General features: G+C 34.9%; 1 long non-coding RNA gene across 2 annotated transcripts in view; it reads left to right on the forward strand.

Annotated features, from left to right (window-relative positions):
* Positions 1-24,686, forward strand: part of LOC307185975 — a 184,561-nt gene that overhangs the window by 131,926 nt on the left and 27,949 nt on the right. The window lies entirely within an intron of this gene.

Below are 24,686 nucleotides of genomic sequence, written 5' to 3' on the forward strand. Positions count from 1 at the left end.
CTTTATAATACTCTTGATGATTTTTCAAAATAAAAACATAAGCATTATAAATTACTTATTGGAAATTATACTTATACCAAACATCAAAATAATGCCATTTGTGGTCACAGCGAATATTTATAAATCATATATAAATTTTTTCATATGACTTGAATCAAATACATGACACCTGTATGCAAATTCAAGGCTGGACAATGTTGATACAGGGAGAGTTTTCAGTTTGTTAAAAGGAAGTGTGTGCACTCATTTGTATTTGTACCTGGGGAAAATTGTCTGGATAGAAGTAACTTATTGCATTTTGTATAAGTATATCCCTCAAGTAAAAGTAATTATTGCATCATTTAATCTAAACATGAATCACAAACACTTTGAACTCAACTGTTCCTTTTAAGTTTTCTGTTGAGATACAAACGCTATACACATCCAAAACATGGGGCTTATTCAAATAGTCATTCTAGGTATGCAAATTCTCTTTGTCATGTAAAATACAAAGACAAGAGGCCTAACTCAAACAGGTAGATATATTCTTTCAAAGATGAGAATAAACATCTATTAAATATTTTCTAAATTAATTCATTGGTTTATTTATTAATTTAAGCATTCACTTAGTTCCACCTGATATGAAAAGGTAAGTGTTGCAAACTTCTCGGTATTTTAAGAGAAACAAGACCTCTAGATACATCATATTTGATTGGCAATCATCTATTTGGTAAATTTTCAGTAGATGTGCAGCATACTGAATGGCCAATAATGTATTGTTGATTAAGCATTTAAAGAATATTTATTGATATTCAAGTATTTTAAAAAGAGAAAAAAATAGATTTCTTTTTCTAGAATGTGATTTTGAAAGATTAAAGACTGCAACCGCCATCAAAAAGTCAGCGCTTCATATCATTTGCATTTATTCTTTTACGTGTTTATTGTCTGTCCTCCCACTAGAGGGCAGGGCCTTCTCAGTTTTGTTAACCAATTTAGCCTCATGGCAGTTAGTAGGTGCTCAAAAAATTTTTTTTTGAAAAAATGAATTGATTAATTCTTTGGATTTATGCAATCCAACTTTTTGAATCCTACATTAAATGATATGCTTTAACTTCTCTCATGGTCCCACTGAACTGCACTGCTTATACCACATATGACAGAAAATTCCAGTTTGGCTTGTGAGTTTGCGGATAAGTACAGTCATCAGGCTACTGTGAAGTTGAAACTTCAGACAAGCGCAAGGACCTCAGCTGAGCCATCATAAACAAAATCTTTGTGAAAGCATTCCAGCTGAAACTTACGGTTTACAATCAGCTAGGTTTTATCTTCACTGTGATGTGAGCAGCAGGCGTCTCAAAGCATCGGTTGTCCAGTCATGCCCCTGTGAAGATGACGGGCAGCTGGCTGGTTTCACAGAAGGGATGGTGCTAAAAGCACAATGAGTCTGTTGATAGAATCTCTTCTGTTTCCAATATATTCTATAAAAAATAGAGTATTTTAAAATATGCTAGCATTTTAGCTGAAACTACTCTTTCCATTAAAATTTCCCCTAAAGATATTGAAAGAACTCTAGCAAATTTCATATGTGGTAGTGGACTACACGTATTCTCTTATACAACTGTACCTATCAGAAAACAGATGAGACCACATAGGCAGTATTATTATAATCCAGGTAAGAGATTTATTTTCCAAATGGCTAGCCAGTTAACCAATAGCATTTGTTGAAAAAAAAAAATCCATATTTTCTCCATGCTTTCTTTTCTTCTACTGGGTAGAATTGCTATAATAATCAAAACAATTTGGCACAGATATATATATATATATATATCTAGATAGATATCTATATAGATATATATAGATATACACATACAAACACATATATATATATACATATATAGACATATATGTGTTTAGATTTATCAAATGTAAAAGATGAAATCAAAAAAGATTTTGATTTAGTTATATTGAAGACTTTAGTGAAAATTGGCAGCTTTATAATGTTGAGATTTGTCATCCAAGAACAAATCATAATCATTGCTTTTGCTTTGTGAAGAACCACCACAACAAAAAAAGCTAATTTTGTTGAAAACTTACTTTGTGCCATTATCATTCAAATCATTATATGTTTTAAATCCTTTAATCCCCCACTACAATGTATGGTAACTACTATTACTATCATTTCCATTTTACAAATGAGAAACTGAGGCCCAGAAAGGTTAAGTGATTTGCCCAAGACCATGCAGGAGCAGGCAGATCAAAGCCATCTGCCTCTTACAGTCTTAATTCTGTCAGCTTCTCTGATATTTTGCTGATACTTGCTTATTTTCTCTGTTCTTTCTGTCTTTTGCTATGTGGTCTGTTTAGTACCTCATAGAAGTTATAATCTGCTTTATTTACTCAGAAGTAACTTTTTTTTTCTTTAAGTCACAACTTAAACCTGCCTTTCTTACTTTATTAACTTCAGGAAAAAAAAAATCTAATTCCCTGATGTGGAAGATGAAAAAATTGATGAACTAATAAAAACTTTCTTCAACCTCCCTTCCCCATTCTTAATAAAATATTCTGGGATTTTTATCACAATCACCAGAGATAGTTAACAGCATTTAGTATGTTTTACATTTATATAACTTGTCTTTTCAGAAAATAAACTATATTACTCATTTCTTAATACAATCATCACAGTTATTTAGTTAAGCCTATATTTTAATGAATGTGCTTATCTCTATCAGTCCTTTCACACCGTATGATATGATGGTAAGATGCTTCTTTTGGAAGTAAGTTTTAAAAATCCCACTCAAATTGCCTTAAAAATTTAGGAAATATATATGCCATAATTAGAAGTTCACAGATGACACAGGATCTAAGAACATTGCAATGGACTTGGTCTCAATGGTGTTATGGAGAACCACTGTTACCTTTAACCTCAGACCTAGAGCAAGTAGCTGGAGAAATTTTAGGAAACTCAGTCACATCCAAAGATAACGAGATGAAAAGGAGAAAAATATCTAAGTGAAAACGAGGAAGTTTCTCTTCTTCTCTCTTAGGCATAGAGATACTTCTCACAGAAGTCAGTAGCATACTTTCCCTCCAGTGTTGGAAGTTCCATTCCCATTTTTGAAATTTTACTGGGAGGAAAATTGGAATGAACATGTTTACTTTAGATTAATTATGTGGGTTTTTGAATTTGGGGAACTCTATCAAAAATCCCTTAAACACTATCCTCTTCATAAGTGAGCTATTTTTGGGGATCGTTTTGTAAATATCTAGCATATCAGTGAAGAATTATATTTCCTGAATTACTGTATACTAAATATATCATCCTGATGCCTTTGTATATGAAATACAACTTCCTGAGTAAGTAATTCAGAATTCACAGTATTTTCCTTCATACTCAATAGGTAGGCATTACTACTCTAATTTCTGGCACTAAATAGTATCCTTTGTATTTGTTGCCTATTTTACATTTTTATACTCTTCATATCACTGTTGTATCCTCTAACTCCTGATTTTTTTGTAGTTGTGTATTTTCTATGAAAGTTTTTTCCTTCATTAAGTGTCCTGTCAGTTCATTCTGTGCTATTAATACTTGATCTTTTATCACTTGTTTTGAGAATTGCATGTTCTCTTTAATTTCCAGGAGGTAAATTATTACTTGCTAAAAAACTTCTGTCTCTTAAGATATATCTTCTTCTGGAATGTTTTTTCAGTTTTTTCCATACTGTGTTTATTCCTTTTTTTTCTTTCTATCACCTCTGTGGCTATTAATAAAGTATATATTGACTATAGGTTTTTGTAGAACTTACATATTTTTTTTCTCTTTTATCTGACTCTGGATAAATCCACCTAGACCATTTTTTTTCTTTTTGCATGAAAATTGATTGTAAGGTTTTCTGTTGACTCTCCCCCTTTTTCCTCAAGGCATTGTTTGAATCATACCATAAAAGGATTAATGTGAGGACTAGAATCTGGTGTGATTTGGTTGTAATTTTTCCTTGGCAGCTCTTTAGATTACTGGAGAATTTATGGCATTATTCAAGAAACTTGTTGCATTCTGTAACTTCGACTTTTAAGCTCTAAATCAAAAGGCATCCCAGCAAAATAACCAAAAAACCACAGTCTAGGTAGTGTTGAGGGCTTTGTAATTCTAGTAATTAGATTGGAAGTGAGCAAATACTTTGGTGGTACAGAGAACAAACGATTAGATTTGAATGACCATTGCTGCAGAGATTAACTATAAAAACATTATTCCACATACATTCTCTTCTACAAGGCATATATATTTGTAATAGATTTTATAGTTTAGAGCACTTTTAGGTTCATAGCAAATTTGAGCAGAAAGTATAGAGAGTTCTCCTGTCCCTCCTGCCTGCACACACATACAACTTCCCCCGATACCGACATCCCACACCAAAGTGGTACATCTGTTTACAATTGATGAACCTACATTGACACATCATTACTAACCAAGTCCATAGTTGACCCACAAAAACAAACCCAAGACAATTAAGAAAATGGTAATAGGAACATACATATCGATAATAACCTTGAATGTAAATGGATTAAATGCCCCAACCAAAAGACACAGACTGGCTGAATGGATACAAAAACAAGACCCATATATATGCTGTCTACGAGAGACCCACTTCAGACCTAGGGACACATACAGACTGAAAGTGAAGGGATGGAAATAGATATTCCATGCAAATGGAAATGAAAAGAAAGCTGGAGTAGCAATACTTGTGTCAGATAAAATAAACTTTAAAATAAAGACTGTTACAAGAGATAAAGAGGGACACCACATAATGATCAAAGGATCAATCCAAGAAGAAGATATACCAAGTATAAATGTTTATGCACCCAACATAGGGCACCTCAATACATAAGGCAAATGCTAACGACCATGAAAGGAGAAATCGATAGAGTTACTCTTGGTGTTGTACATTCTGTGCATTTTGACAAATGTATAATGATATGAATCCCCCATAATAGCATAATTCAGAATATTTCCGCTGCTTTAAAAACTCCAAAATCATCTAAGTTTTCTCCTTTGTTATCTTCTAGGAGTTATATAGTTTTGCATTTTACATTTACATCTGTGATCCTTTTGGTGTTAATATTTATGATGAGTGTAAGGTCTATCTAGAGTCTTTTTTTTTTTTTTTTGCATGTTGATGTCCAGTTGTTCCAGTGCTGTATGTTGAAGAGACCATCTTTACTCTGTTGTACTGCCTTAGCTTTTTAAAAATAGATTGGTTGACTGTATTTATGTAGGTCCGTTTCTGGGCTCCAGGGCATATTTTTTCAAAGGCAAATTTTAGTGTTTTTATAATCTAGTTAAGCCTACATTTGTTCTCATTGAAGGGAATGGGTAAAGCCTCATCTGCTGGATCCTTCTTTCCTCCACCCCAGTGGCTGCTTGAATAGAACAGTTACTATTCCAAGAAAATCAGTGTGATAAACTATTTGATTAAAGTTGATATACGGATGCATACTAAACATTCACACTTACACATACACACACACACACACACTCACAGCCACAGAGGTTTTATGCCTGGTGGATTCCCATTCCTTCTCAATAGTAACATGAGAGAATTTAATCAATTGTGTAAAATTCTCAAGTGCTCATAATGTAATTTGCATGATAGGTCTTATTTACTCTCAAAAGGTAGTGCTCCGAGTAAGCTTGTGATTATCTTTGAATGTATTCTTTTGTCGAAGCTTGACCACTCTGTTCTTAAACGTTGTTCATTTTTTAATAAAACAATTCAATGAAAAGAACATCCTCTCCTTCATCCCTTAGAAAGCATAAATCCTTTTTTTAATGTACCATTATCATTCCTAAAACAATTCTGGTGGATCTCAGCATATCATGATTAATTTATATTAAATGGAAATCAGAAGTTTTCAATCTAATATAAACTGGTGGATCGAACTACGTTTTTGGGAACTGTATTCATGTGGGCTCAGTAATTTGAAATCTAATTAGTAAGGAATTTTATACATCAAGTTGAAATCATTTGGCTCAAAGTCAATGGTAAATTATACCCTCAATAATTTGGCTTACCATTGTTACGCCAAGAATTAGAGTAAGGATAAACCTACTGTAAGCTTCTTGAATACCAGATCTGCAAGGGACAGGAGGACCAGAACTACAGATCAATCAGTAAAGAAGAAGAACACCTACTTTCTAAGTGGCTCAATGTGGATGGGACTAGAGAGGCAACTGTTTTAATCAATTTAAGTCTTCTCTATATTTTATTTAAAAAGACACAGATATGGAGCACAGTGTTTAAGGGGAAGTCCCAGGGGCCCTCTGATTGAAGCCATCATTGCATGATTGATCCTACTTTGGGTGGTTGAAAGAGAGAAAACAACCTCAGTGGAAATATGTGTGCCTCTCACTTTGTGAGGATCCTAGGACATCAGTCAAAAGTTGCTATATACAGAGGGAAAAAACTAAGCTCTATGTCTTCTGGAATTTGCTGATCTATGGACATAAAACTTCAGTAAAAAGGAATCCCATGGTACTCTATTTCTATATCTTTCCAATAAAATATGGAGAAAACAGCAAACTGATTAAAACAATTACATCTCTTGTCTTTCCTATATAGAGCCACATAGAAAGTAAGCTTTCTTCCTTACTGTTTAATCTATACTCTTGATCATTCTGTCTGCTGTAGACTTGGTATTTAAGAAGCCTAAAGAAGTTGCTATCTTTACTCTAATTCTAGTCATAACCATTAAAATTATGATTATTGCACTCAGTATCTATCACTAGATTTCATTTCAAAGAAACAATGACAGAAACAAACATTTAAGTTTTAGAAATTTATCTTTTCCTTATGATTATGTAATTTCTCAGCCACTTCAGGCAACTACAAAGTTTAAAAGCAGAATCAATGCAAATTTCCTTTTCTTATTCCTTTCTTCATCTGGGTTGACATCTAAGTTCTGACGTTGGTTAGCAGCTGTAGTACATCATGGCATTTGAATGTTTGGCCTGTGGCAGCATCTGGTGACCAGTGCATCTAGGCTAGCTGCTTTGGTCTAAATGTGTCCCCCCGCCCCATCAATATGTTGAATCCTAACCTCAAAAGGTGATACTATTAAGAGGCGGGACCTTGGGAGGCTCTGCCCTCATGAATGGAATTAGTACTCTTATAAAAGAGGCTCTACAGAGATCCCTTCCCCCTTCTAACATGTGAGAATCACAGAGAAAATGCACCAGCTATAAAACCAGAAGAGGGCTGTCACCAGAACTCAACTGTACTAGTGTGTGGATCTTGAACTTTCAGCCTACAGAACTATGAGAAACAAATGTCTGTTGTTTATAAGCCATTCAGTCTGTGGTATTTTGTTGTAGCAGCCCAAATGGACTAAGACACTAGTCTATACCACAACCATTGCATACAATTCCACAAAAATCCAGAATAGCTAGTTACAGGCAACTGTACACAAGTATACACGGGGATAACAGTAGTACCTGCTTGTAGTGGTATTATAAGTATTCAGTGATTTAATATATGAAGAGTATTTTAAGTGACCGTCATTTACACAATCTTCTAAGTTATAATCATCAACACCATCATCGTTATTATTTTTTATTTCCACTCGTATTAATTGTATGTGATTGTTGTTTCTAATGTTTCAACCATGCTTCTCTGACAGCAGCTCAGTGTATCTGTTCTGCTTATAGGAGAAGCAGGAGGGCACAGTTGGTGCAGTAAACAAGGAGCAAGAAGCAAAAAAGCGTCATTGAGCCTCTGTAGACATCAACACAAAGCACCTAAATTTACTTAAACACACACACACACACACGCACACGCACACGCACACGCACACACACACACCCCGGAGTGGGCTGTCAAGAACTGTGAAGGCTCTGAGATTTTATCTTACTTGCAAGCTAACAAGTTAGCTTGTCACAGTTTCATACATGGTGGCAGACTCGCAGGTCAGAGAGACTCCCAGGTCAGAGATAAAGGACTTTATTACTCATGGTTTAAGCAGGCAGCTTGAGGTTCACGTTCTCATTGGGAACCCCTTGCTCTCCAGTCTCCAAGAGTGATGAAGAGGCGGTCCCTTTTGGACACTGCACACATAGTGGGTTGTTTCCCAACTGAAGAAGTCCAAGTTTTGGGTATCACCAGTCTTATAAAAGGATTGCCAACTCTTACCTCGGATAGGGACATTATTTTTATTTTCCTGGACAGCAAATCCATTTACCCACTTCCCTGAAGAGAAATATTATCTGTACTTTCTAAGGCTGTTTGTTATTCTGGAAAAGGTAGCCCCAAACTATCTGATACTAGACATACATAAACAACATTTGGGAGAATGGCCTCCCTAAAAGCACATGGATTGAAATGACATCTCTTTCCCTTAAGATGCATGATAACTTTAATGTTGGAGGGAATTTATTAAAACATATTTTCATTTATTTTACTTTTATTATATTAAAGTAATGCGGTGATGACAAATAAACCTCCAAAATCCAATAGCCTAACATGGCAGTAGTTACATAAAGTATATCTATTGCTATGATATGTGAAGTCCAGAATGATAGCTCCTGATAAGTGGGTAATTCTTCAAATAGTGGTATGTATAAGAATTCTAGCTTATTCCATATTGTGACTCTTAATATCTTCAGCACAATATCTTCAGCACAAGTCTCCCAAGTTTGCCATAGGCTTGGTCTTCATTCCAGCCATCTTAGAAGAGAAGCAATCTCAGTGGATCATATGTGGGAGGGTTTTACAGGCAGAACTCTAAGTGACACACCTCATTTCACCCACATTCTACTTATTGTCTAGCATTTAGTTACATGACCACATCTAACAGCAAGGTAAGCTGGGAAATGTAGTCTAGTTCTGTGTGTAAGAAGAGAAACTGGTTTCAGTACAGTACTCAGTTTGACAATCTCTCACACATTCAACTTAGATAAGGCTTTATCTAAGTTTAAACTTTTTAAAACCCATATCTAGAAAAATACCTTTTAAATATACATTTAATTTCATTTTGAGTTTTGCTGTGTGCCTTGAGTAGATCTGCTAGCTATGGTACAGAATTAATTTCAAATTAGTTTTCCACAATTTGAAGGTAATTTTGATGTGACATAAATACGTTATTGGTTAATCCCTCATATCAGATGTAGAGATTTTGAGGATTAAAAAGATTGATTTAAAGCCAACTCAGAAAAATAGTTATGCATGCATGAATAAATATAAAGCAGCAGAAATGAAAGAACTGGGGTATTGAAACGCTTATATTCAAAAGGATCCAAACAATTTTAGGGAGTTGGGGTCTGCCTAAAGTATTTTTTAATATTTAGAGGATAGTAAAACAACTTGGTTGGTTGTAATCACCCCTGGCTCAATTTATTTATCTGTTCTGCGTGCAGAGGAGAAACGGAAAAGTAAAATAATGCTTGGCAAGGTCAACCTCTGGGAGCCCTTGGCCACATGGGGCCAGATAAAGAGAGTGGATCAGCTTCTTACTAGTAAAATGTGACTTAGCGATGGCTTAGATCTCTGAACAATTTTATCAGAAATTCACCCTACCTTGTGGGAAACTAGAAATCTTAACAGTACTGGGGATGGAAGATAGCAGTTTTTCCTGTACCTATACCTTTTACTCTGAATTAAATTTAATTTTTCTTTTAATCACTTCGTTTTAGTTTCTCATATTTATAACCTCACTCTGATAATTGCATCATGTAAGTATTCTTTGTTCATGATCTTTCCTTTCATCTTTCTGTATTTTTCAGCATTGTTCAGTCACCATTTTTCCTTGTTGCTATGTGCAGTTTCTATGGTATCCTTTGCCATTAATTTTGTTTCTCAAAATAACCTCCACTCTTTCTCTTTGAGAGGAAACATCACAGAGCAAATAAACATTCCTAGTCCAAGATATACCGAAAGGTTTTAGTCTTAAAAAATAAACAGGTATCATCATCCTAAACTATTTTGTTTAATCAGAGTGTTGAAGATATCCCCTTTACATATTTAAAGTAAACATATCACATGGATATTTGGAAAAAGATAAGAATTACATGTATCATCTTCATTTTTCTCTCCCTATTCAAAACCTCTTATAGCATGCTCTTCCAACAACAACAAAAACAGCTACTATCTACTTAGTGCTTACAGTTTGGGATTCAAGGCCAAACACTCCTTTCTCTCCACACCAGGTTTCTGGCTAAAGGAATATACACATCAGGATTTCCAGCCAAATGGGAAACAAGCAAGGATTTTAAAAAACTGTGCAAGCAACTTAAAATGCCAAATGTAAGACTCTCTTTTACATGTTGTAGTGAAGAACAAGACAAGGGCTTACATAAGGGTCTGAAAAGGCATCTCCTCAATCATAAGCCAACCTTCACGTCTGAATTTCTTTACTCAGGTGTGCCTCAGGAGAGCTGGGTCTGAAGAGGCCCAGGTAGCCGCAAGGGAGAGAATTGCAAGACTGTCTAACATATAAACAACCTACCCAGGTTTGTTGTGGCAGGGAAGTAAGAAATCCAGTATACTTTTTATGTATCTTTGATATAACTAATAAAAGAAAGATGATGTTTGGGATAGAACATGTAACATGCTGTTCAATGCCTGTCAAACTTAGCTTAGTCAGATTAGTACCTCTGCTACATTGGGGATGAACAAATAAATAATGCTGCGAGAAAGTGATGAATGTAGCTTTCCCCCCTTTCTGGCCAAGGCAGAAATAGGGAAAGAGAAGTATAATCATTTTCCCCTAAACTCACAATATGCTAGTTATTGTGCTAAGCAATTTACATTTTTTGTAATGTCTTTATCAATGTTGTTATTATACATTTAAACAACTGTTAATACAGATGTAAAATAATGAAAGGTATTGTAGTAGGTGAACCCATCATTTGACTGTTTTCCCTCAAATCCATTCGTAACATTTCCCTGCCCCTCTATGTACCATAAAGAAATAACCCTTACAGATTACACTTTCAAAGCTGTAGAAACTGGCAGGAAGCGCTGGAAAGGGATGAAAAACAAGAGGAAGGAAGAGCCTTGGTATTGTTCCTCCTGGCTGCTGGCTTCAAATGCAGTGTAGTAGTAGCCGCATCTTCTTTATGGTTCCATCTCTCTTGGGCAGCCCCATTCTCTGAGGTCCCAGCTCCTGATGGGAAGCTGCCTGGGTGTTTCCCTCTCTTACTTCGTGGACCTTCCTCTAAGATTACAAGCGGGCGGCCTAGGATCCTGGAGGTAATATTACCTTCTTCCTTCCTAATATCCCATCATCCCTAAGAGTAGAGAGGGCTTTCTTTAGTTTGTAATATCAGGTTCTCCTTTGATCCTTTAGCTCTTCTTTTATTTAGGTGACTAACTACTTCCAAACTCATGTTGTCTAATTTCTGTTGAACTATTTGGTGTAGGTTCTAAATTCCTCAAATGAAGACCAGAATGTTAAGCTTAGTTATCCAATACTCACTTTGTGAAATATATCTTTTTCTGAATCCTGTTATATATTTTAGGCATTTATCAAATGATCTATTACATCGGGGACTCCTAGAGACCAGTGTATTATATTACTTTTTAAAATTTGTACAGTACAGAGTAAGTGTAACACATTAATTGAGAATTAGCCTAATAGTAGAGGAAAATGAACTTATTTATTCATCCAACAAATATTCTTTATGTTCTTTGAGTACCAGCTACATGTCAGATATCTAGTGAAGAGAACACCTATGGTCCCTGCCTTCAGGAGGTTCATAATCCGTCTTTGTTTCTGGCTCTTTGTAGTAGTTGAGCAGGGGGTTCCAAGTAGGTTTTTTCCACCAAAATTAGATTAAGAACATTTTCAAATATATAAAAAAGTTGAAAGACTCTTATAGTAAATACCCACATACTCATCACCTAGATTCTAACTTAATTAATATTAACTATTCTTATTTTATTATTTACCTATCCATTTATCTCTGGCTCTATTCATGCAAAATACAATCTTTTTTTGGATGTACTTCAGAGTGAATTGCAGTTATCATATACTTCTCCCTAAACACTTTAGCGTGAATATCACTGACTAGTTAAATATTTTTACATTTTTTTCTTGCATATAAAATATTTCCTTACGTATAAAATTTACATACAATGAAATGCAAAAATCTTCCTTACACATTAGCTGAGTTTTGACAAATATCTATACTTCAAACTCTTATCATGATACAGAGCATTTTGATCACAGCAGAAAATTCTTGATATCACTTCATAGTCAACTCCTATCTGTTCTCCATTGAGGATAACACTGTTCTGATTTTATCTACCATGGTTTAGGTTTTCCTCTTCTAAGAACTTCTTATAAATAGAATATTACAATATTCACTCTTTGTGTAAGGCTTCATTCATTCAACATTATGGTTTTGAAAGACATCCATGTTATTGTGTGCTTCAGTAATTCATTAATTTTTATTGGTCACTAGTATTCCTTTGTATGAATACTCTTCATTTGTTTTATCCATTTACCTTTTGAATGACACCTGGATTCTTTCCAGTTTTTGGCTACAATGAATAATGCTACTATTTACTACTAATGTTAAATAGAACAATAAAAAATAATAGAATATCATGCAACATTTCAAGTCTTGTTGTGGGATATAGATTTCCTCTAGTATTGAAAATGCTGGTCATAGAGTGCATGTATATTTAGTTTTAAAAGAAAGTACTGGTTCATATTCCCAAAAGACTGTAGCATCTTACCTTCCTACCAATGGCATATGAGAGTTCTGGTTATTCCACAGGCCCAACAAAGCTTGGTGTGAGAATTCTTTTAATTATTGCCCTTCTAATCAATGTGTACTAGTATTTCATTGTGATTTAAGGTGAATTTATCCAATGGCTAATAATGTTGAGCACTTTTTCCTGCATATTGTCCATTTTTATATCTTCTTTTGTGAACTTTTGACAATTTTTAATGGTGTTATCTTTTCAGTATTGAGTTCTAGAAATTCTTTATATATCCTGGAAACCAGGATATGTTTCACAAATATTTCTTTTAACCTGATAAAAGGTTTTCCTTTCCATTTTATTAACAGTGTCTTTTGATGAACAGAAGTTTTTGTTTGTTTATTTTGTCTTTAATTTTTATTGGAGTATAGTCGATTTACAATGTTGTATTAGTTTCAGGGGTATAGCAAAGTGAATCTATTATACACATACATGTATCCACTCTTTTTTAGATTCTTTTCCCATATAGGCCATTACAGCGTATTGAGTAGAGTTCCCTGTACTATACAGTAGGTCCTTATTGGTTATATATTTCATATATAGTAGTGTGTGTATATGTCAATCCAGTCTTCCAATTTTTCCCTCCCCTCCTACCCACTGGTAACCATAAGTTTATTTTCCACATCTGTAACTCTACTTCTGTTTTGTAGATAAGTTCATTTATATCCTGTTTTTTTTTTTTTTAGATTCCATATATAGGGAATATATGATATTTGTCTTTCTCTGTCTGACTTACTTCACTCAATATGACAGTCTCTAGGTCCATGAGTGGAAGTTTTTATTTTTGATGAAGTTTTTAAAAACTAACCTAATTTATTACATTTTTTAAATGTTTTAATTGCCACTGTTTTCTTTATTTATGAAATCTGTGTCTATTCCTGAAACATAAAAATACTCTCCATATGTTTTCCTCTAAAAGGTATTACAACAATAACTTGTAGTTTTAGGTCTGTGGTTGATCTTAATTTTTGTGTCTGGTGAGAAGTAGCGGATAAAAGTATTTTTTCTTTTCCATATAAATATCTTGTAATTCCAACATGAGTTGTTGAAAAAGACACCCCAGGCCCCATAGGATTGCTTTAGTGTCTGTGATGAAATTTGCCTGACCATGTAAGTGGCTCTCTATTTCTGGACTCTCTATTTTGTCTGTTATTCTCTTTGTAAATCACACAGTCTTGATTGCTATACCTTTATAGTAAATATTAAAGTCATGGAGTATAAGTTATTCAACTCAGTTCTTATTTTTTCAAGATTGCTTTGGAGAGTCTGTCTTTTCATTTCCATATAAATTTCAGAATTTTATATTGTTCATTTCTAAAAAATCTCTATTATTATACTTGTAATCGCAATTAAATTACAGATTAATTGATGGCTAATTGACAATTTAACAATAATATCTTTCAATTCATGAACATGGCACATATCTCTCCATTTATTCAGCTTTTCTTTAATTGTTCTTAGCAATAGAAGTCTTGTACATAGTTTGTTTAAATGAAATATTCAGACGTTATGCTTTATCTTCTATCAATGTTGGTAAATTTTATATCTTTATTTAACACTTTGGTAGTGCAGTATGCTGACAATTATTTTTCTTATTTACTTTTATCTAAAAATATCTTTAGGGCTTCGCTGTTGGAGCAGTGGTTGAGAGTCCGCCTGCTGATGCAGGGGACACGGGTTCGTGCCCCGGTACGGGAGGATCCCACATGCCGCGTAGCGGCTGGGCCCGTGAGCCATGGCCACTGGGCCTGTGCGTCCGGAGCCTGTGCTCTGCAACGGGAGAGGCCACAACAGTGAGAGGCCCGCGTACCACAAAAAAGAAAAAAAAATAAAATAAAATATCTTTAGCCATTATTCTTTTTTTAAAATAAACTTTATTTTTATTTATTTATTTTTGACTACATTGGGTCTTCGTTGATGCATGGGGGCTTTCTCTAGTTGCAGCGAGCAGGGGCTACTCTCCGTTGTGTTGCGCGGGCTTCTCATTGCAGTGGATTCTCTTAATGCAGAGCACGGGCTCTAGGCATGCGGGCTTCAGTAGTTGTGGCATGTGGGCTTAGTTGCTCTGCGACATGTGAGATCTTCCTGGACCAAGGCTCAAACACATGTCCCCAGCATTGGCAGGAGGATTCTTACCCACTGTGCCACCAGGGAAGTCCCTAGCCATTATTCTTGAATGACATTTTCAATAGATTTAGAATTCTAGGCTAATATTTTTTCCCTTTTGGCGTTTAAAATCATTATCCAAATCTCTTCTGTCTTGTATGGTTTCTGTGGAGAAGGCAGCTGTCATTTGAATCATTCCCCTGGATATAATGCATTATTTTTCTCTGGATGTTGTCAAGACTTTTACGTATTGTCGGTTTTAAATAGTTGTACTACGATGTGTCTAGGCTTGCTATTCTTAATATTTATCCAACTTGGTGTTTTTTGATCTTCTTACCTTTACAAATACATAACTTTCACCAAATTGTAGAAATTTTCCCTCATTATTTTTTCAAACCCTTTTCCTGCTTTATTGTTCTTCATATTATCCAACCAATATTTAAGCTTATGTTCATATTTCCCTGATCTTTTTATTCTCTGTGGTCTTCAAATCAGATCATCTTAATTGACCTATTTCCAAATTCACTCTTTCCTTAGTCAACTCTAAGTCCATTTAATTGTTTTTTTCCAGATATAATATTTTTCAGCTCTTTAATGCCTCTTGATTTTTTTAGTTTTTATTTATTGTTGAAATTTCCATTGCTTATTTCGCTGAAATCACATTTTCTTTTACCTCATTTATCATAGTTTATTAGCTGCTTTTAGGTCTTTGTTGTTATTTCCAAAATCTCGGGATTAGTATCTATTGATTGTCTTTTTTCCATAAAGAATGGGTCAATTTTCCTTATTCTTCATCTATCAGGTAATTTCAACTTTTTGCCACATTTTTGATTTGTTTTTTTTTTTTGCGGTACGCGGGCCTCACTGCCGGGGCCCCTCCCGTTGTGGAGCACAGGCTCTGGACGCGCAGGCTCAGCGGCCATGGCTCACGGGCCCAGCCGCTCCGCGGCATGTGGGATCTTCCCGGACAGGGGCATGAACCCGTGTCCCCTGCATCGGAAGGCGGGCTCTCAACCACTGCGCAACCAGGGAAGCCCTTGCCAGATTTTTGAATGTTATATTTTGGAGGCTGTGAATTCTGTTATATTCCTCTGAAGGATACTGATATTTTTATTTTAGAAGGCAACTAACTTGGTTGGACGCAAAGTAAAACACTTTCTCTTAATCTATAACTCAAAATTCAGTTCAAGCCCTTCTTCCCTCCAACACCATCACCCCCCCTGCCCCTGCCCAGCAGGGCTTCTTTCAGTCTGTAATATGCATGCATGCTTCAGTGAGCAGCTAGAGATTTGTACAGAGTTCACTCATAGAGTATGAAGATCTCAGCTCCGCATCTCTCTTTTCTAGGACACCCAAACCAATTTCTAGGGTCTGTGATTTCTCTATATTCCATTCAATGGCTGTTCAGGCCCAGAGGTCATAGATTTTCTACTGGAGTTTTAGCTGTCCTGAGCAATGTCGACCATGACTTACTTTCAGGCTAAAAGCCATAAATGTTGGAAACTCGCTCGACATTGTTGCATTCTTCCATAGTAAAATTCCCTCCACAGTATGCCTACTATTTTTCACTGTACCAGAGTTTATTGTCTAGACCAGAGGTTATAGTTTTTATCTGTGAGATGATCAGTCTGTTAGGCACTTACTTGGCCATCCCAGAGGTAGAACTTCTATTTTAGAGATATTTCTTTCTTTGCAGTTATGTGCTATTATTTACTACATATTGTCTGATAATTATGGTTACTATATTTAGAGAGCCTCTAATTTGTGTCTAAGCTTTACTCTAGACACTCTCATCAGTATATAATATATGTAATGCTTTTCACTTTATTCAAGATTTATAAGAAAGAAAAACTATAATTAAAAACCAAATGTTTGTGATGTCATCTTTTTCTGTAGAAATCATATATGATGATGAGAAAGAGAATAGAGAATATTGAGAGGGTTTCAGCTAATCATAGATTCTGGAACTTGATTGAATATGCCAGCATGAGAGAAGATTTAATATTTTCTTGGAATAGTCCAAACCCCAGTGTGGCTGAAACTTAATGAGCAAATATAAGAATTGCATTAGACCAGACTGGAAAAATTGCTAGGGGCCAAATCAACCAGATGCTCTACAGATTTTGTTAAGGGGATTGGATTTAATTGTAAGTATGATGGGAATCAGTTGAAGAATTTTTAGCAAGGAGTGACTCATCTTGAAGAATCTACATCTTCCAGTGTCTGAATTCACCCTGTTCAAGCCCAAACTTGTCTGAAGTCTTATATATGATATTTAAAATGCACATAAAATACAGCATGTCTGTGTAGGCTCAAATTAGAAATAATGATGTGAAGTGAGATACTGCTACCAGAGAAACATTAACTTGTTAATAAAATTATTATAAAATATTTAGTTATAGGAAAGAAATTAAAAGTTTAATTCAGTTAAAACAATGTTAAGATTTTTCAATATCAGTAAATCTCTTTGCTTTATTAAACCTTTCTCTTCTACCCTGTCCCGTAGAGATAACCGTTTTTCTGAAGTTCTGAAGCTTGTATACATGCATCAGAACTTGCAATTTAGATGTATTAGCCACCATTATTCATAGGGGATAGTTTTAGCTCTCTACCACTAGTAAAGATTTCTTGGAGGAAAATATCGTATTGTCACACTATGTTTTTAAGTATACAATGTATGCACAAAAAATATTAATTATAAATACATGAACTCTTCCATATTTATAATAGAATGGTAACATTATTTTTGTAGTGGAGTTTCATCTTAATTGAATAACCAACACATAGCAGACTGGTTTCTCAAATTTTTCAAACTTTCAAATACTTTATTTTGATAAATATACTCACCTTATTTCACTCCTCAGAGGTTCTGATTTACCTGTCTAGGAAGGTGGCCCACAATTCTTTTAAGAATCCTCTTCAATAACAAAAAAAATCTTCTCAAGCTTTTCTTTTTTCATTTTATATTTATAAAAAGATAGTTTTCACTCATTAAAATGTATTATGTGTATTGAATAATAAGTCAGAAACTGTGAAGGATCTGAGCATTCACCCTACTTCTAAGCTAACAAATTAGTCTGATTTTATCTGTACACACACACACACACACACACACACACAAATGCATGCACACACTGATAGAAGACATAAGAAGACAGGAGACCCCTTGATCAGAGACAAAAAACATTTATTACTCATAGCAAAAGTAGCAACAAGAACAATATTTTAGCACTGATTACTCAAACCCCAATCGTCACAGCATGACACAATGGGGAACATATAGTACTTGTACATACAGTGACCTGGATCACAGGAGAAAAATTTAAAATTAGGAAACTGAACTTATTAGGTCTGTTGCTGGCCTGATTGTCCTGCTTTCCAGAGAGAGAGAAAAAGAGAGAGAGAGAGAGATCCTACTTTACTTTGGAATGTAAACAAATGTCTCCAGAGAGGTGAGGAAGGATTTATCTTTATTACCCTCAGATATCTCTGGAGAGGAAAAGGTCTTTTAGTTGATTATCCTAAAATGTTTCCATATACAAAAATTTATACAAAGTTAATTCTTAACTTTGCTGTAAATACCTTTGCTAAGAGGATCAGCAACGTGCATAAAAATCAGATATTTATGGAGAATTGTCTCCCAACTACAGTCACCTTCTCTTTATTACTAAGTGCCACCACTTGGCCCCTGCCATCCTGGTATTCCCTTATCCCCATGCATTTTGGGATTCCAATTTGATGGTAGCATTCTGGCCTACATGAACTTACAGTGATCACAGAACCCTTCAGGGATGATGGAGCTCCCCTCACAAATTTATTTGTCACATTATTTTGTGAAATGTGGGTCCTGTGGACCCCCCTAGGATGACTGAGCAAATCTTAACATGATAAATGTTTTCTAACATTCCAATCTCTCTAAGTGTTTGGACATTTTCCTCTATAGTTTATCAAGATAGTTTTGATATTTCAACTTCATCTAATGTAGTCCATGTTAGGGTCTATCAGGCAATCAAGCAGAACAATTGTTAGAGCACTTTCTAACATCTTCAATCAAACACTGAGTCCAAAATCCCTGTTTGGTGGTCCTGTATCAGTAAATGTGGCTTGATGTAATTTTTTAAAATTTACTTATTTTTGGTTGTGTTGGGTCTTCATTGCTGCACGTGAGCTTTCTCTAGTTGGGGCTACTCTTTATTGTGGTATGTGGGCTTCTCATGGCAGTGGCTTCTCTTGCTGTGGAGCAGGGGCTCTAGGCATGCAGGCTTCAGTAGTTGCGGCATGCAAGCTTCAGTAGTTGTGGCTCATGGGCTCTAGAGCACAGGCTCAGTAGTTGTAGCGCAGGGGCTTAGTTGCTCCGCGGCATGCGGGATCTTCCTGGACCAGGGCTCGAACCCATGTCCCCTGCATTGGCAGGTGGATTCTTAACCACTGCACCACCAGAGAAGCCCCGGCTTGATCTAATTTTATGTTCCTTCCACCATTACCCACACCTTTAAAATCCATTCCCACACATATCCCCCCAATTTTTGTATATTTGTATATACTGAAAATAATCATGCAGTTCTTTTGATGTGTCAGGCACCTTTTCATGGGTCACACTTTGTATCTTACTCTTTGGGATCTATTAGTAATTGAGTCTGAGTATAGGCCCAGTCTATAATAGTCCTGGGTAGTTATAGGTCCAGAAACAAAGAGGTGACTGGGGTGGGCCCTAAATAGCATCAACAGTGCCTTGCAAGGCAGCAATCTCAGGAAGGTTTCTGCTGACAGAGAAGAATTTAGGGATTTGTCTTCCTTGGCTTCATTGTGATCTGCATGTAGGACCCCATTTGAATTTTCAGGATCTCACTCCCCAATGAGGTGGGGGATTCAATTTGCACTGTAATCCCATCATGACTTTTTGCCTCCAGCTTTATTAAGATATAATAGACATATAACATTGTGTAAGTTTAAGGTTTACAACATGTTGATTTGATACATCTTATATATTGCAAGAAGATTATCACTTTCACATAATTACCATGCCATCATATAATTATTAATACCATTTCTTTTTTTGTGGTGAAAGCATTGAAGATCTCCTCTCTCAGCAATATTCAAGCCTATAATACAATATTATTAGCTATAATCATCATACTGTATATTAGATCCCCAGAATTTGTTAATCTTATAACTAGAAGTTTTCACCCTTTGACCCATATCTTCCCATTTTCCCCACCCCCAAGCCCTGGTAACCACCACTCTACTGTCTGTTTCTCTGAGACTCTGACTTTTGTTTTCAGAAATCTCAGCCTTGTGGCAACAGCAGATAAAGGTTTCTTTCAAGGCAGATACAGAAGCTTTCAGGTCATTTATATTCAACTGAACCTGGGAATTTAAAACCCTGAGATAATCCTTTCCTTTCCTTACTTTTTTCAGCACAGTCAGGAGAAATATTATCCTCTTAGCTTGACTACAATATTCTAAAGCATCGAATACATGGTCATATAGAACATTCCCTTCTTTACGTATTTGGTTAAGAGTATTCAAGATGAAATTTTGTCTATCTCTATTGCCAAATCATGCCATGGACTACAAGTGCCATTTTTTACCACTGAAAATAGCAGAGTCATTAGTCTTTGAAATCTAAGCAGAGTAGAGAAGCAGTTCAACAAAACCCAAAACCAGTTTAGAAAACTCATCCTTATCATGCTATTCCTCTAAAACCACCCCTGTTACTAAAAATCTGTTATCAGTCAGGGTTCAACAAGAGAAGCAGAATCAGAAAAAAAAAAAAAAAATAAATATATATATATATATATATATATATAAAATATATATACATATAATATATATTATATATATAAAATGAGATTTATGGAAAGGAACTGACATAAAATTGTGGGGCTTCTAAGGCCAATTTAAAATCCAAAGGACTGGTTATCAACAAAGGCAGGCTAGAACTCTTGCACATGAACTGAAGCTGCTAGCCACAGGCAGAATTTCTTCAGTAAACCTCAGTTCTGAAGGTTTGTTCAAGTAATTAATTTATGCCCACCCAGATTGTCTTGGATAATCTCCTTCAGTTAAAGTCACTAGTTATGGATCATAATCACATCTATAAAATACCTTCACAGCAATGACAAGATAAGTGTTTGACTAACTGGTGACTGTAGCTTACTCAAGTTAACATATAAATTGTCCAGCATAATAGAGAAACAGTTTATTATTCTGAAAACTGGTAAATAGAGTAAAATAATCAAACATTGATACTGCTGTTTCTATAAGAACTATACCAATAGATAGGCAAATAATAGATGTGGGGGAATGTGTATTTATAAAAGTATACCAAGCAATAATTGAAAAAGAAATGATAGAATAGAATATCACCATTTAGCAGCCCCAGTGAATTAATGGATGTGGGCACTGAGCACAAATAAAAATGAGAAAAAAAAATCAGACATTATCTGTCCCTGTTCTTGATGAACAGCCATTTATAACCTTGCCAAAGAAATGAACCTGAGTCTGATCAGGTCTCTCTGTTCATCTGCCAGTACACTGAAAATGCAAAGGAAAAAGGCACATTTTGAACTATGTTGCACATATAAAAACAGCCAAATCCAGACTGTGGGAAATCCTTTATATCAGATAGCCCAGGTTCATCAATGGATAAATTGTAAAGAAATGAAAAGGATAGGGGTTTATATGCTAAAATTAATCTTAAAAACTATCATGTTTTAAAAGAACAAAACTATAGTGTTTAGGTATCACACTTGGATGATAATCTGAAAAATAGCTGTTTATATGATAGATTGTTTGTACTATAGTTATATAGAGTATCAACTTCAATGTTGTACACTTTCATGGCTCTCCAGATAGGAACTAGTTCTTCTGCTGTTTGACAGATGAAATTCTTGTCAATGAAGATATTTTGCTCAATGGATTCTTAATAATGAGGGAAAAGCCAACATGTAAGTTATTATCAGGTCCTAGGAAATCTAATAGTTTTGATATCTATTGTTTTGTGATGTTCAACACCCATTATACCCTTTTTTATTCTAAAAGCAGAACCATTTATTTTTGTGAAAACATGTATATAAAGCAGACCCCATCCCTCCGCATTCATGGTTTTGGGTCCATTATACAGGTGCAGCAAATCAGAGTTTATCAGCCCTAAGATGCAGTAACCGATACAGGGAAGAGATGGGGATTCATTGCTCAACAAATATTTGTGACAAAATTAGACCACAGTTCTTCCAAGGACATATTTTCATTGCTCTTCAATGTCCCTTTCATACTGGCACTGATAAGCTGTTAGGATGTAAGTCTGGTCCTGCCAGCGGGTTTTCTATAAACTGTATGAATAGAGAATTTGTGTATAAGAGAATCATGGCCTTGATGTCACTGATTTCATGAATCTAGCAGTGACTGAACCCATGGACTGTAGTCTCCCAGTTTAAATTTGCTTCCTATTTTTTGTATCTAAAACATTTTTCAATAACGTATTGTGAATATTTGAAGATTTCTAGAACCTAAAAGAACACAGACTATAAAACTGTGTCTTTGCTAAAGACTATGGGACATGGATTTTATGTGATGCGAGAGAATAGAGTTGGAGGAAGATTTGAGAAATAACTTCATACTGTAGCATATAAATGTGTCTATAAAAATGTGTTTCCAAACTTTTGTCTAGTAAAATGTTTACAGTTGATAGAATGTCTTGAGATTCTACAATGAACACACTGAAGTGACTTATCCAAGGTTACAGAATGGTAGGAGTGCCTCGATAAATAGAACACATTTGCTCTTAGAAAAGAACACAAAATCAACCATTTTCAGTGTACAGTACAGTCTATTCAGAAAACTATCCATTGAAGCTTCAAATTAGTCTTTTCTTATTCACCTTAAAAAATCACTTACTAAATATAGTTTTTCAAAATGCATATTGCATTAGGATACTATGTGTATAAACATGTCTGAAAATTTTATTTAAAAATCTTTAAAAAGAAGACATCTCAAAGTTGCTTAATGGTAAACAAAAGGTAAAATATTTTTAAAGTTTATGCTAAAATTAGATCCTTTCACTTATTTTATTTATGAGAATTTATTCACCAGTATTATGCCACAGAGGTAATGCATTTTGAATTTTAAATATTGGCATTATAAATTATAATATCTGTCTTCAAAAGGAAAACAAAAAGAATGATCTTTTGTAAAAAGATTTCTTTAAATCTACAGCACTCCCCTTTTGGCATGTCGAAATAGCTGTAACTCAGAGGTAAAGAAATATACGCATATTGATAAAGCATTTATTAATGTATAAAACTACAGTAATTCTAGAAGGCCTGCTTTTGTAAGCACTGTAATACATGGACAATGTTCAAGAAGTGTTCTGAAGTCTAATAATTATCAGCCCAGATGCTGGATTGTGTCTGGGTGGGACAGCTGAATGAGCTGTCACATGCAACAGAGTTGCCAGTCTTAAACCAGCTATGACTCCTCTCTGTACACTTCTCTCTCTGGGGCATTAAAAAACTCTTAATTAGCTTTTGTTCCCAAGCAGGGCTTCATTTTTCATGATGTTACTTCATTTTGTTAGGATTATTAGATTCAAATTGACCTTGACATTTCATTTATTACAGTAAGTACATATATTTATGCAATATTTAAATTCAAGTTGTCAACCTAAGATAAAATCAGAGGTTCATTAAAACACAAATGTCCCTTTAATACTGAAACAAGAATTTGTTGTACACAATTCAGGATTGTGCTGAGATATGATAAATTTATCTGAAAAAGCAAACCTATTCTTGAAGACTTAACAAAATGTTAAAAATACATAGAAATAACAAAGAGCGTAGAAATATTATGAACCTATACTGCTGGTAAAATTCTTGAATAAATTCTATACTCCCATAATGGCAAAAAAAAAAATACTTGAATTAAGACTATATTCTACTTATTGTAAAGAAAATTCAGAAAAACTGCCATATGATGTATACCAAAATGTTTTGAGTTCCCAAGGGGGAAAGCATTACACCAGTGCAAAATATTTAGGTATTTTTCAGAGCCTGGTATTTTTGAATAGTTTAACCTAAATGTATTTTTATTATACAGTGTCAATTTCAACTTACTTGAAATTCTTCACAGAGTAAATTTCGATTTGAGTCCCTATCTTCACTTAGGGTTCAGGATCAGTTAAAATGTGTCAGCAAATTCAGCTGCTTATGAAAGTAAAGAGCCAATTGTCGTTTACCTTTACAGATATTAATAGTGTGTTTAACAAGTAACAACATGCATCCTCCTTTTAGCAGAGATGTTGCTTACTAATGACATCTCATTTCTTCACACAGCAGGGCTACTCATTCTATTTGGGCATAATGACTGAGCTAACATCAGTTTTTAAGAATGTATGTTATCATTATTCATTACAGTACTGCACTGAACTTTCTTTGGGAGGCAATAAAGAACAAAATGTATATTTTAAAGACACTCATTTTCCCTCTAAATGCTTGAATTAACCTGTAGTCTGTGGTGTTCAGAGAATTGAGTTATGTCCTAAAGCAATGCTTCTCTTCGAGTACATCACGCCTGGAGATTGGGCTCTGATTAGCCTCTGAGTTTTCTAATACAGTCTATTGATTTTCTGTTACTGTAGCTGCCTTCGGATTTTGTGTGCTGGTACAGGGCTTCTGTCTTTTGCATGAGAGAATGATGAATGGTTGTCTGCGAGGCTCCAAGCACATACTTATTTCCTCTTCAATAAGGACAACCGTCAATATCATTTAAGCAGAGAAAAACAGTGAGGAATCCAGCACACTTATGGAACAAATTGAGTTTTCTTCACATTTTTTGTTGATTCTAACT

Source organism: Stenella coeruleoalba (genome assembly GCF_951394435.1).
Source record: "Stenella coeruleoalba genome assembly, chromosome: 4".
Lineage (NCBI taxonomy): Eukaryota > Metazoa > Chordata > Mammalia > Artiodactyla > Delphinidae > Stenella > Stenella coeruleoalba.